The sequence below is a fragment of the Mauremys reevesii genome, linkage group 8, assembly GCF_016161935.1.
Source record: "Mauremys reevesii isolate NIE-2019 linkage group 8, ASM1616193v1, whole genome shotgun sequence".
NCBI lineage: Eukaryota > Metazoa > Chordata > Testudines > Geoemydidae > Mauremys > Mauremys reevesii.
Window position 1 is genome coordinate 51,385,833 of NC_052630.1, and position 14,853 is coordinate 51,400,685.

The following is a 14,853-nucleotide window of genomic DNA, read 5'->3' on the forward strand; positions in this document are numbered from 1 at the left end:
GTGGATGGGCGCAGGGTTAATTTGATTTAACGCTGCTAAATTCGACATAACCTCCTAGTGTAGACCAGGCCTTAGAGTAGAAGTTAGTCCCCAGGGGATAATATGTCTTAGTGATGACCCATTCTAGCAGGAGGGAGTTGTCACCCCGCCCTGATTAGCCGGTATGTAATGCAAGGTTAGCCTTTCTTCATCTTAACACTTCCAATGGAAAAATCATCAGAGACCACTTCCACCAATTGAAACCACTTACTGTAGAGGTTGGGGGGGTAACAAAGTGACTCAGGAGTCTGGGTACTCCAAGGAACATCAACATCTGAGCCATCCTGAATAGCCCATGGGTGGTACTTTTCAGCTTCATTGGCTACTTCTGGCTTCATTGGCTATATGACTGTAGTTGTTAGTGAGCCTGTCATAAATTCATTATACTGCAAGGACAGGGTATAGTATTGACACGCATGTGTGTTACATTCCGTGGATTCAGCTTTCAAATGTGAGCCTATAAATACATCATCCAAACTGGTATTTAGATACATAAGATGAACACAATAGTTTGAAATAACGTTGAATACTCTAATACATTTTATTCACTTTTCTATTAGTGAAACATATTAAAGAGGGGCCAAATCCTGAGGTAAATACTGAGGTAACACTCCTAATGAGTTCAGACTAAGTAAATCCCACTTCAGCTCAGTGGCAGCAGATGCAATAGAAGTGATGTGGTACTGCTCTGCAGGGTAGGATTCTGGGGATTGCACAAAAGCTGCAGTCACAGCCTGACTCCATCCACAGGCACCCCTCTGTGCAGTACACAGGGGCTGTGTTGGGGAGGGGCAGGGGCAGAAGACATAATCCCTTTTTTCTCTCCCACTGAACATGACTACTCTGGGTGCTGCAGTAGCATAGCTACAGCTCCATAGCTATGCCACTGTAACCCTGTGGTGTAGATGCAGACTATGATGACAGAAGAGGGTTTTTTTCATTGCTTTAGGAATACCACCTCCCCAAGTGACAGTAGTTAGGTCAACTGAAGCATTTTTCCATTGACATAGCTACTGCAACTCTGGGGGTTAGGTTGGTATAGCTGTGGCACTCAGGGATGTAGATTTTTCACATCCCTAAGTCCCATAGCTATGTCAACCTATGTTTTAAGTGTAGACCAGGCCACAGTGGGACATGGAGGACTGTGAAGGCTATTTCAGCTAACGGATTGAAGTGGTCTCCGTGGGGTGGCTTCATAGTATTTTGCATGCTGCTTTAATGAAACCACTGGGAATCATGCTAGAGTATTTGAGTGCAGAATATCATCATAAATGCATCTGGCTCCAGCAGGATCTAGTGGTGGTATTTACTGGATTGTCCCCAGCAAGTTCCTAACTGAGTGTCTAGTTTGGTTGTTTTTGTTCCGAATGGGCATTAATTAAACAGGACTTGTGAAGTAGCAGGGATTGGCTGGACTGATGCTCAGTTTGCTTGGATTCAGCAAAATCCACCCCTTCCACATATTTCTTCCATTTGAAACACTGTAGTTTCAAAGTTAATATGTTTGCTCTGGAGGATGTGAATTTGATGCCTTCCTTTCATCTGTAAGTAATGGTGCCGTAATTCTTTACTCAGAGCATCATACAAGTTGCTATTCCATATAAAACTAGCTTTATCTGGTTATGTTACTGATAGGCTGAGAAACGGAACTGCTTTTATAAAATACTCTGAAAGACAGAATTTATAAGATGATTTTTTTCTTCTCATGCAAAATCTAAGGAATCGTTTTCATTTGGTTCTGATACCATTTTCATATCTAATTTGACAAATGTGATATAGTTCAATAACAAAAGAGATTGATGCAAGAAACCAGGCTTTCTACACTTCTACACTTTTATGGTGGAAAATGTTATTAAAAATAAAAAGAATAATGGGAATTTGGAATTAGATGAGAGCTAGAGAACAAGAGAATGAATTAGGTGAGTAGGGTTGGAAGCTTTTTCAGATGGGAAATGAGAACAGCTCAGATAAACGTGCAACACATATTGATTTTAAAAGTATGTCAGGCTTTACATATGTGTTAAACTATTTAGCTAGAAATGAGGCATTGCATCTACTTAGCATCCAAAAACCATGAAAAAATGTTACAAATCTGACACTAAGAAGTGGAAATGTGACAAAACCTACAGTACTTAGGGAGAAGAACAAAGAAGGAGATGGGTTTCATGGATCAGATTTTGGTTCATCTAGTCCAATATCCTGCCTCTAGGAGTGTCCCATGAGCTGATGCTTTGGAAACTCCCACAAAAGAATAATGTACACAACTTATTGTTCAATCAGTACTTAGGAAGGGGGTGAGGTGATATGATCTTTCTGACTCCCATAGGTTATCAGTTTATGCCTTGCCACATGAGTTGGTTATCTCAGCATTCATGAGGTCAGATGTAATAAGCTATATGATTATTAGCCCAGTAACAGTGTTTGAAGTGATTTAAAATGCCTTCAGTCTGACATCAATCAGTTCACAAGGTTAATTTTGCTCACTGCAAGTAATTTTCCGCTTGACTATTTGGACAAGCAAAACCCCTCTTTAAAAATATTCCCAATTTTTAAAATAATTTGACAACTGTTTTGTGCCAGATGTAGGTACCATATCATGGAAAGAAGACTGATCAGTAGCAAAGAATGGTATAGAAAATATATTTTCCCCTCCTCATTTTCAAACAAATATTGCTGAGATAGAAAAGGTCCAGAAGGAGGCAATAGACATCCCAAAGAGATACACCAAGTTAATTATGTGGAAAGGCTGCAGGATAAACATGGCTAAGGAACAGACATGATCAAAGTTTTCAAAGTGCTAAAGAGGATATGGTAGGTTGATGTAGATAATCTCCTCAAAGTAATACCCCAGGACAAGGACACAGACTAATAAGGAAATAGCACCATTTTGATCTACAGTAGTTCTGATCATTCAGACTCTCACATATCACTATATAATCAGAACTCCCTAGAGCATCAGCTTTTTTTTTTAAAATAGATATTGGATGCATGTCTCTCTCTTATACATACAATATTTATCCTTGAACCAGTCTGCAAATATGAGGGTTAGGGTGGACTGAAATTATTATTAGGAAACTATCCTTGCAACAAAGCCCGATGCCAACTCTGTCCACATATCTATTCAAGTGGCACCATCATAGGATCTAATCACATCAGTCACGCCATCAGGGGCTCATTCACCTGCACATCTACCAGTGTGATATATGCCATCATGTTCCAGCAATGCCCCTCTGCCATGTACATTGGCCAAACTGGACAGTCTCTACGCAAAAGAATAAATGGACACAAATCTGGCATCAGGAATCATAACATTCAGAAACCAGTAGGAGAACACTTAAACCTCTCTGGTCACTCAGTAACAGACTTAAAGGTGGCAATTTTGCAACAGAAAAGCTTCAAAAACAGAATCCAATGAGAAACTGCTGAATTGGAATTAATTTGCAAACTAGATAACATTAACTTGGGCTTGAATAGAGACCGGGAGTGGCTGGGTCATTACACAAATTGCATCTATTTCCCCATGTTAAGTATCCTCACACCTTCTTGTCACCTGTCAGAAATGGGCTGTCTTGATTATCACTGCAAACGTTTTTTTCTCCTGCTGATACTAGCTCATCTTAATTAATTAGTTGGTATGGCAACTTCCATCTTCTTACTGTATGTTCCATTCTATGCATCTGATGAAGTGGGCTGTAGCCCATGAAAGCTTATGCTCAAATAAATTTGTTAGTCTCTAAGGTGCCACAAGTACTCCTGTTCTTTTTGCGCATACAGACTAACATGGCCGCTACTCTGAAACCTGAAATTATTTTGATTACCACTGGATGGGGCTAGAGTCATTTTTGGTTAGCCGCTGCTGAACTCACTTCAGTAACTTCTTTTTAAGAGGGAAAATTGTAACTCAGAGCTGTTTGGAGATCAATAAGCAGAGCTCATTATATCAATGATCTAATTCTTCTGGACGTTCACATATTGAATGTGTGGTTTTTCTTTGTCTCCAACAATATGCAGCTGCTGAGACCTAAATCTCAGAAGAAGACTGAAGTGCCAAAGCCTAGCATCAATTAATGCTTGGGAGATGGGGGCGGAGGGGGGAATGTAGCTTATACAGAGCTTTATTTTATCCTGTTTTCTTGAAATACCTGTTATACATCAGCCAAGGGCTAAATATGGGACTGTGACCTGAAATGAGTGACAGAAAAATAAGACAGCAAGAAACATATATTTATGTGGAATTCATATCTTTACAATATACAACATTTCACTGTTTCCTGATTCAGCTTTTCTGCTCTATATGATTTAAGAGTGAAAACAAAGGAAGATAAGTATGAGTATGGGTCTAAGACAAGACAGCAAATTTTAATACTTTGTAATGTGGTACAGTTGAGAGAGATGTAAGGCGAATAGATGTTTGTTTTGGAAAGAAATTCCAATCAGATGGACAATATTTTTAACATTGTAAATATGCTGAAATACAAAAATGATGGGTATAATTACAATTCCAGCATCCAACCTCCACCAACCCCATGAGATACATGATATTAAAATTAGATAGTTATTACACTGATATTAATAACTTAAGAAACTAAATCACAGCATCAGGAAATTGGGCATCAACCTTGCAAGAATTCCACAGGACAAAAACTTGGTCAAATAGAGCTATACTTTTCTCATTTTAGGGAGAGGAATTACATACTTTTAGCAATAAGAGAATTCTTTCTTTGTCTTAAGTCACACACGTAGATTTAACAGATGAGCTTTATTGCACATGATTGCCTAAGACCTGACAGATCACTGAAAAGGGACCACGTTGTCTGTGAGGAGCTACATTAGAGGTATACTTGCATTTGTGTGAAGACTAACTTTCATTTTGTCTTTTTGGTAAAGGATTAGCATAATTCTATGGGGTGCTGGATTTCAGATACAAATTTGTCTTTGTTTCTGGTCCTAATCTTTCTGTGAAAACAAATTCGGATTCACCCTAAAACAAATTCTTTTAAAATTACTTAATTTGGCTGCTGCACTGAAGAAAACATGTTTTTCTTTAATAATACCTTTTTTCCATGAGAGACACAAGGGCATGTTACCCTTAAAGGAAGTTTGCGCTGATAAAATATCAAATAGGCTTAAACAGATTTAACTGTAGATAGGTTTCTGTTTGAATGCTGTGCTCCTTTTGCTTCCCATTATAATGTAATCTTTACTTTATTATTGGAATGTTTACCTCTTTCTGTTTTGATTCCCTCTGCTTCCTTGGAACTATGTTGATCATGGGTCTATAAAACTGTTTTGACTTCATTATTGTTTATATTTAACAATACTGGTAGCCAACCAGGAAGTTATGGTTGTCACTGCATGGCATAGTCATTTGGGATTTCTCAGTACTAGAGATCATAGAAGTCAGGACTTCCTGCTCCAAAAAGCACAGACCTTACCATTTCAGCCAAAGAAGGATCTCTTTTAAAATATGGCCTATAGCAGAAGCTCTCAACTGGGGTTCCATAGCCCCACAGGAGGCCGAAAGCTGTTTCAGGGCAGCTGCAGGGCCCTGCAGCTGAAGACTGGAGCCCTGAGCCCTGGTGCCCCCTGTTGGGCTAAAGCCTGGCGCTGTGGGGTAAAACCTGGAGTCCTGAGCCCCAGTACCTATGGCTGAAGCCCTGAGCCCTGTACCCCGCGTGGGGTTAAATCTGGAAGCTGCGGGGCTGAAACCCGGAGCCCCAAACTCCGTCGCCTCCCACGGGGCTAAAGCTGGGAGCCCCAGTGACTCTCACGGGGCTGAAGCCAGGAGCAGAGCCACAGGGATAAAGCCCTGAGTTCCAGTGCCCCCCACAGGGCAAAAGACCCAAGCCCTGGTGCTCCCTGGAGGGCTAAAGCCGTGAGCACAGGGGGCATTACTCCCCCTCACAAACTGAAGTGTCTTACCCAGAGTGGGGCAGTCCTGGGGGCAACTCCACACCATCCCCCCACCTCCTTCTCTTCTCCAGCCCCTCAGAGGCCCCACCTCCCGACCAGGTCAGAGGTAGGGTTGCCAGGTGTCCGATTTTTGACTGGAATGCCCAGTCAAAAAGGGATCCTGGTGGTTCTGGTCAGCACTGCTGACTGGGCCAGCAAAAGTCTGGTTGGTGGTGGAGCGGGGCTAAGGCATGCTTCTTGCCTGCCCTGACTACATGTAGCTCCTGGAAGCAGCTGGCATGGCCGACTCCTAGGTACAGGGGAGGCCACGGGGGCTCTGCGTGCTGCCCCCACCCCAATCACTAGCTCCGCAGCTTCTATTGGCCTGGGGGCATGGGCAGCACACACAGCCCCCTGGCCCCTCTTTCTAGTAGCCGGACATGCTGGCTGCTTCTAGGAGCCACACAGAGCCAGGGCATGCAGGGAGCCTGCCTTAGCCCTGCTGCTCCGCTGACTGGGAGCCACCTGAGGTAAGCGTTGCCCAGCTGGAGCCTGCCCCTCAAACCCCCTCCCACACCCCAACCCCCTGCCCCAGGTTGGAACCCCCTCCCGCACCCTAACTCTCTCCCAGAGCCTGCACCCATCACCCCCTGCCCCAACCTGGGCTCCCTCCCACACCCAAACTGCCTCACGGAGCCCGCCCCCCCCCTGCTCTCCAGCCCCCGGCCCCAGCCCCGAACCCACTCCTGCATCCCAAACCCCTCATCCTGGATGCCACTCCAGAGCCCACACCCCCAGCCGGAGCCCACACCCTCTCCTGCACCCCAAACCCAGGGCCACCCAGAGGATTCAGGGGGCCTGGGGCAAAGCAATTTCGGGGGCCCCTTCCATAAAAAAAATTGCAATACTATATTCTCGTGGGGGCCGCTGCGGGGCCCGGCGCAAATTGCCCCACTTGCTCTGCACCCACAGGCAGCCCTGGGAAGAATAAACCTTCTGCATTTCGGCACAAACCCAGTTTTGAGAAAACTTCTTTATAAGGTATCACTGGTTCTCAGCATCAGCTAGTGCTAAAAGGCACTAAAGCTCATTAAAAGGGTTGGACAAATATTTTCCGTCAAAACTTTTTCTGGATTGAAAACTAGGGGTTTTAAAAAGCAGAAAAAAATCACAGACAATGTCTGCTTTCCTTCAAAATTTGTTGTGGTTTTTTAAATTGAAAAGCTGAAATTAGTCTGCCAAAACCTGAATATGGTTTGGGGTTTCAGAAGTGTGTGGCCAAATATTTGCTGCTTGCTGTGTTTGATTGTTTAAAGAAACAATAAAAAAATTCTGCTTAAAAATCCAAATGCCTGAGCCCATCCAGTAAGAGATTTTTCCAGGTTTCTGATACTCTGCTGGCTTCCTTGACTCATATCTGTCTCCATAACTTTGGGTTCATTTAGGTTAGAACATAAGAACAGCCATACTGGGTCAAACCAAAGGTCCATCCAGCCCAGTATCCTGTCTACCAACAATGGCCAATGCCCAGAGGGAGTAAACCTAACAGGTAATGATCAAATGATCTCTCTCCTGCCATCCATCTCCACCCTCTGATAAACAGAGGGTAGGGACACCATTCCTTACCCATCCTGGCTAATAGCCATTAGTGGACTTAACCTCCATGCATTTATCTGTTTCCTAGAGACTGGCTCCATGGGGTCCCTCACAAACTGGAGACGGTGACTGTGGGTTTGTCTTTAGTATAGCTTATGTACATACTCCACGAACTGAGCATTTGAGCTTGTTCCAGAATCTGAGATGAGCCTATGTTGTGAAAACTGAAATGCTCAAAATAGCACACACATGTGAATGGACACAGGGTGCTAAAATTAAATTAATCTAGGGGTTCTCAAACTGGGGGTCAGGACCCTTCAGGGGGTCACGAGGTTATTACTGGGGGTCGCAAGCTGTAAGCCTTCACCTCAAACCCAGCTTTGCCTCCAGCATTTATAATAGTGTTAAATATATAAAAAAGTGTTTTTAATTTATAGGGGGGGGGGGGCCACACTCAGAGGTTTGCTATGTGAAAGGGGTCACCAGCATAAAAGTTTGAGAACCACTAAATTAACCCCTCTGAAGCCTCAGGGAATGCAAAGGAGGGGGGTCTCCCTTGGTAGGGTTGGGAAGGATATTGCTCTTCTCATGTGATCCCTCCCCCAGTGGCTAATTTTAAATGAAGCTACCCTCCCCTGACATGAATCTCTCTATGGCACTGAAATTAAATATAGACTATCATTTGGCATTTGAGAAGTGAAAGGGATGGTAGCCCTAATGGAAAAGCTAACAGCTTGGCTCTTCTGCAAGCCTCAAACTGCTGAATGAGCTTTAGGGTAGGGAAGGCTGTGCCTCCCAAACAGCCTGGCCCTGCCCCCTATCTGACCCCCACCCACTTCCTGCCCCCCGACTGCCCACCCCCCCTCAGAATCCCCGACCCATCCTGCTCCTTGTCCCCTCACCGTTCCCCAGAGACCCCACCCCCCCGGGACCCCACCCCTGCTCCCTGTCCCCTGACTGCCCCAACCCCTATCCACCCCCCTGCTGAGTCCTGACAGACCCCCCAGAATGCCCACAATCCAACCCCCCATTCCCTGTCCCCTGACCGCCCCCCCTAACCTCTGCCCCCTCCCTGTCCCCTGACTGTCCCTCGGACTTCCTGCCCCTTAGCCAACGCTCCCGGCCCCGGCCCCTTACCCCCTGCTCCCCCCTCATCTGGAGCCTCAGCACATCCAGGAGCGACCCTCGACAGCTGCAGCGTGGCTCCGGAGGGACCCCTGAGCTCCTCCTCGCTCAGAACCGTGTGGTAAGGGGATGGGGCTGCGAGCTCCAGGCTGAGCGGAGGTCCCGCTGGAGCTCGCAGCCCCGCCCCCTTACCACACGGCTCTGAGCGGGGCGGAGCTCAGGGGCTCCGCCGGAGCCACACTGCAGCTGTCCAGGAACGCTGCTGGATACACTGAGGCTCTGGGAGAGGGGCGGAGATGGGGTCGGGCCGGGGAGGGAGCCTCAGCCATTCTTGTGGGGGCCCCTGCAGAGCCCGGGGCCTGGGGCAAATTGATCCACTTGCCCCCGCCCCTGGGCGGCCCTGCCCAAACCCCTGCCCCAGCCCAGTGAAAGTGAGTGATCAGCAAGTGTTCTGTTAAGGTTGGTTTGTTTACATTTTATTAAGGGAAACTGTATTGAACTATAATACCAGCTATGGATGCAATCTAAATTGTAAAATTTCTTATAGTTAATAAGAAATTGTTCACTTCATTACACATTTGTGAACTGCTAATTTTGCTGTACAAACATTATTTATGCTGATTACATAAATGTAATTCATTCTGTCATGCAGTTTTTATCTGAAATGCTGTTGTGCAAGACCAAGAGGGGTGTAATCAGACTGGAAAATTCAGCAAATAAACTAACAATATATTAAAATCCTTTTATATGAATCAAAATATTTAAATTACTTGAGGCTCTGGACACTTCATAATGTTAATGGCAGTTGCACGTATTTAGCATAGTCTAAAAGGGGTTGTTAGGATACAGATTGGTATTACAAGAGTTTTAACCTGACAACTTTAAAATCATCTGCAGACTTAATCTTTCTTTTGTAACAGCCTGTACATGTAACTCAGATTTTTTTTCTTCTGGTTTATCTAACTTTTGTTTAAATCATTGAGTTTGTAATTCAAATAAAAATTATGCAATACAAAATTCATTGCTACTAACTAAAGATGGTCCCATATCAGAATCTCAAATTTAATGCCTTCCATTATTTTGAGAGCATCCAATAGTAAACAAAACTGCAAGGAAATATATCTCTGGATCTGGCTGAGTAAACACTTGATCAGTTTTTCTCTCCAGGTTAGATTTCAACTGCATTGAGTCTGAATTGAATTAAGATTTTATTACAATTTAGAAACATTTAAGCAGTTAAATGAAGGGGCTTTTTATTAATATATTTTATTCACCTTTTTATGTGTATTGTAAGGAACTGTAGCAAGAAATGAGAGCCAGGTAATCCATTCCCACAGGGAAACCCACAATAGTGAATAGAGGAGGATGAAATTCACCTCCCACCCCATATAGAATGAGACGTGAGTTTAGTCCCTATGGATCCTCTGGGATATGGAAGGATCCATTTGAATTCACTTTTCATGGATCTGAGACCATTTTGGGAAATTCCGGAAAATGAGCAGCCTCCCAGAACAAGAGCTGAAGCACAATTTGTACTTCTTTTTGGTCACTCTAAAATAACAAACCTGGACTCTGGGATTTATTTGCAATCTTGAGGGCCAGATCCTGGCCTCTGCTAAGGCCGCATGTCATTCTGTATAAGGGTTTATAGAGATCCCCAAATGGCACGGAACTGGTGTAGTTGGCTGTGTGTCACCCTCACTTCTCACTCCAATGTAGGGAAATGTGAGCAGAGAAAGGGGGCATGGTTGGAGGGCTGCTGCATTCCAGAAATCTCCTAGGGGGTGTTGCAGCTGCAGGTGCTTTAATTTGCTCTTTGGGACCAGCAGCCCAAGAATCATGGAGCCACATATGTGGCCAGGGCCGGCTCCAAGCACCAGCTTATCAAGCAGGTGCTTGGGGCGGAAACTCCGGAGCGGGGCGGGACTTTAAGGTATTCGGTGGCAATTCGGCGGAGGGTCCCTCATTCCCGCTCGGAGTGAAGGACCTTCCGCTGAATTGCTGCAGATCGCAATCGTGTCTTTTTTTTTTTTTTTGGCTGCTTGGGGCAGCAAAATCCGTGGAGCCGGCCCTGTATGTGGCTAACAGTTACTTTTCTATCCCACTCCCTGATTGCCACATGGTTGTTTCCAAGTATCTGGCCTTGAGTATCTACAGGCCTGTTTTTCTACTTTTCTACTTTCTCGTCTCCATTTTTGCTGACAGGTAGAGTACTGCAGTGCACAAGGACCAGCTGTTTGAGTTTGAAGAGGAAAATTCTTAAAATTCTTCTTCATCATCAGGCCTGCTCATATGATCAATGCAGAGAGGAAGACTGAAGGGATAGCATGTTGGGCAAGAGTAAGTACGGTAGACTGAAACACAGCTGCTGGGTTTAAATTTAGATTTACTGACTTTGAAGTGTCCCTTTAATTTTAAGGAACACAAATAAATATCCACTTTAGTGGAACCAAAAGACTAATTGGTTCAGTTTTGTGATGACATATCAGCAAGACAGATCTATTGTTCATAGTTCAGGCATTATCTTTCTTTATTTTCTGGTGAACAATTACACATTTTCCTCAGCAGTTTTTCAGCATTCATTTTCAGAGCTCTGAATATTTGAGTCACCTGTGCTTACCCCATCCTGGCTTTAGAATGAAGCTGATTAAGGGGAATGTGCTGCTCATGGCTGGGCAGTGTGGGGAGCAAGAGTTCTTTGATGTGTGTGTTACACACATACACTACAATGCATACTCTGTATACACTCACACATTATTTATATGTATTTGCTTGTTAATACATTTTGACAGGAATCTATTAGTAAATATTTATTTAAATCTAAAATTAGAAGTCCTACACTCGAAATTAGGCAATAAAATAAACAGTATATACATTCTGACTGATACAAGGTTTTCTTTAAAATGCATGACAAAATCAGAAGTAAGCATAACCACTCCCATTTAAGTACAATAATTCTCTTGGTCTAGGCAGATGGTTTTAAATGCATGGGATGATGAGACTGCTGGATAGAGCAATATAGAGTGGAGAGTGCAAAAAGCCTCTAATATGCCTAGTCATCAAATCCTGTGAGTTCCACAGTTCCAACAGTATTATGGTTCTTATTGGAAACTTCTTGAGGCACATCAAGCTAAATTGAAGGGAACACTCTCATAAAAATGGCATTTCAACATGCTGCTTCTTTTGTAATGCTAAATGTGAGCCAAAAAACAGTGACTATTTGACAGCTTATTGAATCAAAGAGAAAGATTAAGTGATTGATTCCATTTTAATGAAGCAGTTAATATCTAATTTTGAGATATATTGTCCCATTTCATTATTTTGAGGCATCTCATCCTCCTCCAATAATACAAAGAGGATTTATGTGTTGAACTATCATTAGTGTTAATGGCCTGGTTTTCAGTGTTATGGTTTTCAGAGCCACACTTCCTCTGGCTCTTCCTAGTACACTTGTAATGTGGGCCTGGTACTTGTAATACTGAGAAGTAGTCTGAGACTGCCAACTCAGCTCATATGATGTTAGAGGAGCATGGGGGCTTAAATCTGTGAATGGTGAGCAGGATGCTTGTTCTTGGATTCCAAAAGCCAGTGACGAGTTAGTTACCTGTCAGGGATCATGCCAGCTAGGACCAGCTACTGACCTGCTTCCCTACTAACTTCACTGCTAGGCAACTAATAGGTCCAGATGCACTGCCCTGGGACTGCCTGATTAATTGCAGCACCTGATTGGCTGCAGGGCCAGCAGCCTGATTTATAAACCCAGCAGCAAGAGCAGTGAACTGGTTGCTTAATGTACTCCTTGTCTGCTGCTGTTCTTGGCCTGTCCCCTGCTGTCTGTAGCCCTTCCCTAGTTCCAGCTTACTCCTGTTCCTACCCCACCTTTGTCCTGGCTTTGGACTCCTGACTCCCACCCTCAGCTATGCCTTCTGGCTGTGACTCCAGTTTACCTTTTGGCTTAGGTATTGGCTTCTGACTCCTGGCTTCAATGCTTGGCTCTTGTTCAGGACCGGCCCTGTCTGAGTTCCATTCTAACTAGTAGGCCAGACTCTTGCTCCATCCATTAAACCACGCTGCCAACTGAAAGTTATAAACTACCTGCTGAAATTTCTGGCAATATGATGTTCATGCTACTCTGACTCTGAGCTTCTACCTAGAATAAAATCCAATGTAAATCTGTTGCTGTTAGTACAGCTAATACACTGGGAAATACTTGTAGGCTGGACTTTTTTTTTTTTTTGAGCACCCTCTGGCATTTTGGAAAGTCAGTGCCTGTGTAAGGCCTGGTCTACGTGGCATAGCTACATTGCTCAGGGATATGACTGACCTAGCTCCTGGTGTAGGCAGCACCTAGCTACAGTCTCTCAGGAAGGTGGATTACCTACAATGATAGGAGAACCTCTCCTGTCCAGTGCAGGTAGTGTTTAAACTGAAGTACTACAGTGGCATGGCTGCAGCTACGCTGCTGCACCATTTCAAGTGTACATAAGCCCTTAGTGCCTACAGTGAAGCGATACTGCTGTGCAGCTGTAGCACTGCAACTGTCCCACTGTAGCATTTCTATTGTAGACATAGCCTAAGAGCCTAGTGAGTTAGGCTCCAAAATCCAAAGGAAGTTCTCTGCCTATCTCCTTTGACAATCCTAGCCTAGATTCTTTCCTCACCTGAGCAGAAAGGAGGGAAGGGGTGGATGCACCCCCACTTTCATAAGTCTCTGCTAGCTCTTTGTGTATACAGCATACTTTGGTTTCTGCAGAATTTAGAAGGGTATTGGAGGATGGGGAATGAGGAGGGATAGCTTGGGAGCAGCAACTCTGTTTACTATCTGGAAAAATGCTATGTTGCAATGGGTTCATGGTAATCTACACAGCAGCTAATGCTGCTCCATGCAGCATGTCCTGCACCTCCATGGCTTTTACAGTACCTCTTTTCCGTGTGTGTGGGATGGGGAATTAGTGCATAGCTATGACGGAGGGAGCCAATGACAGCATGGTTTCTCAGTGAGCAGCATTACTAGGTAAGGGAACTGGGAGGAGACAGGGAAGGGGTGACACGGTATGGGAATGATGCAGGATACAAACAGCTAGTGCCTGATTTCCCCCACAGAGCTCAAGGAGCTAAGGAGTTTGAAGGTCCTGTCCCTTCCAAAGCCTCTGCAGACCCTTTCATCCGAACAGAAGAATCATCAGTAGCTCAAAGTGAACTTCAGAATGTTTTTTTCCAGCTTACGGATTTTTCCATGGAAGCAGCAGGATATGGACTAACAGTGGAAAATGGAAAAAGGGATTTATTAAATATTCCCATATTAAAAACTGTGTTGTTGTTGAGATTTGCTTGTTGAAAGACCTACTCTATAAAAGTGGGGGATCAGCTACATCTGGAGCACTATCCACCAGAGGGCAGCAGGAGCAGGTTAGAAGGGATCCTTTTCCCTGTAAGGGGAAGAAAGTTTGCTATAGATTAACTAGAGCACCTGATGCCAATTAGAGCACCTGAAGCCAATTAGAGCACCTGCAGTCAGTCACATGATAAAAACCCATGCTTCAATCAGACAGTGTGGGAGTAGGAGCAGAAAGGATTGATGTTGAAGCAGAGAACAGTTTGGAGGAGTTGGAGCAGAAAGAATTGGTGTTGGAGCAGAGAACAGTTTGAAGGGAAGCAGAGGACAGTTTGGAGAAGTGCTGCGGTGGGCTAAGAAGTCCTAGCCCCTAGGTAAGGGGCACTTGGCTTGTGCAGAGGGAGGGTAGGAAGCCCCCCACAAGCTGAAGGGCAGGAGAGGGAAGTAGCCCAGGGGAAGGAGCCGTCAGTTCAAGTGGCTCACCACTATCCTCAGGCTCCCTGGGCTGGGACCTGGAGTAGAGGGTGGGCCCAGGTCCCTCCCTCTCCACTCCCCTTCTCTAGGATACTAGTGGGGCAATTAATATTCCAATTTAGGAGCAAGAAATGGTGCCCTGAACCCCCCCCCCCAAAGAAGAGAAAGCACGAGACCCATCATAATAGTGCTGGCAATTTGCCACATGTGGTGTCAGAGGTGGGATTTGCGCGCTGGGGACTTAAACCAGGGTTAGCCAAAACCCTCCCATCCTTAAGATGGACGACATGGTCAAGGCCCTAATACAAGCCACCGCGGCCCAGCAGGAGGCTACCCGGGTCCAAGCAACCGCCCAACAGGAGGTGACTCGGATGCAGCAGGAGACTAATCAT

At 44.7% G+C, this 14,853-nt stretch overlaps 1 long non-coding RNA gene across 1 annotated transcript; it reads left to right on the plus strand.

Annotated features, from left to right (window-relative positions):
• The first annotated feature begins 8,980 nt into the window (after window positions 1-8,980).
• Window positions 8,981-13,904, plus strand: LOC120370979. Its single transcript, XR_005584093.1, has 3 exons — window positions 8,981-9,111; window positions 10,858-10,992; window positions 13,756-13,904. It is a non-coding gene; the product is annotated as an uncharacterized LOC120370979 (long non-coding RNA).
• Window positions 13,905-14,853: the final 949 nt, after the last annotated feature.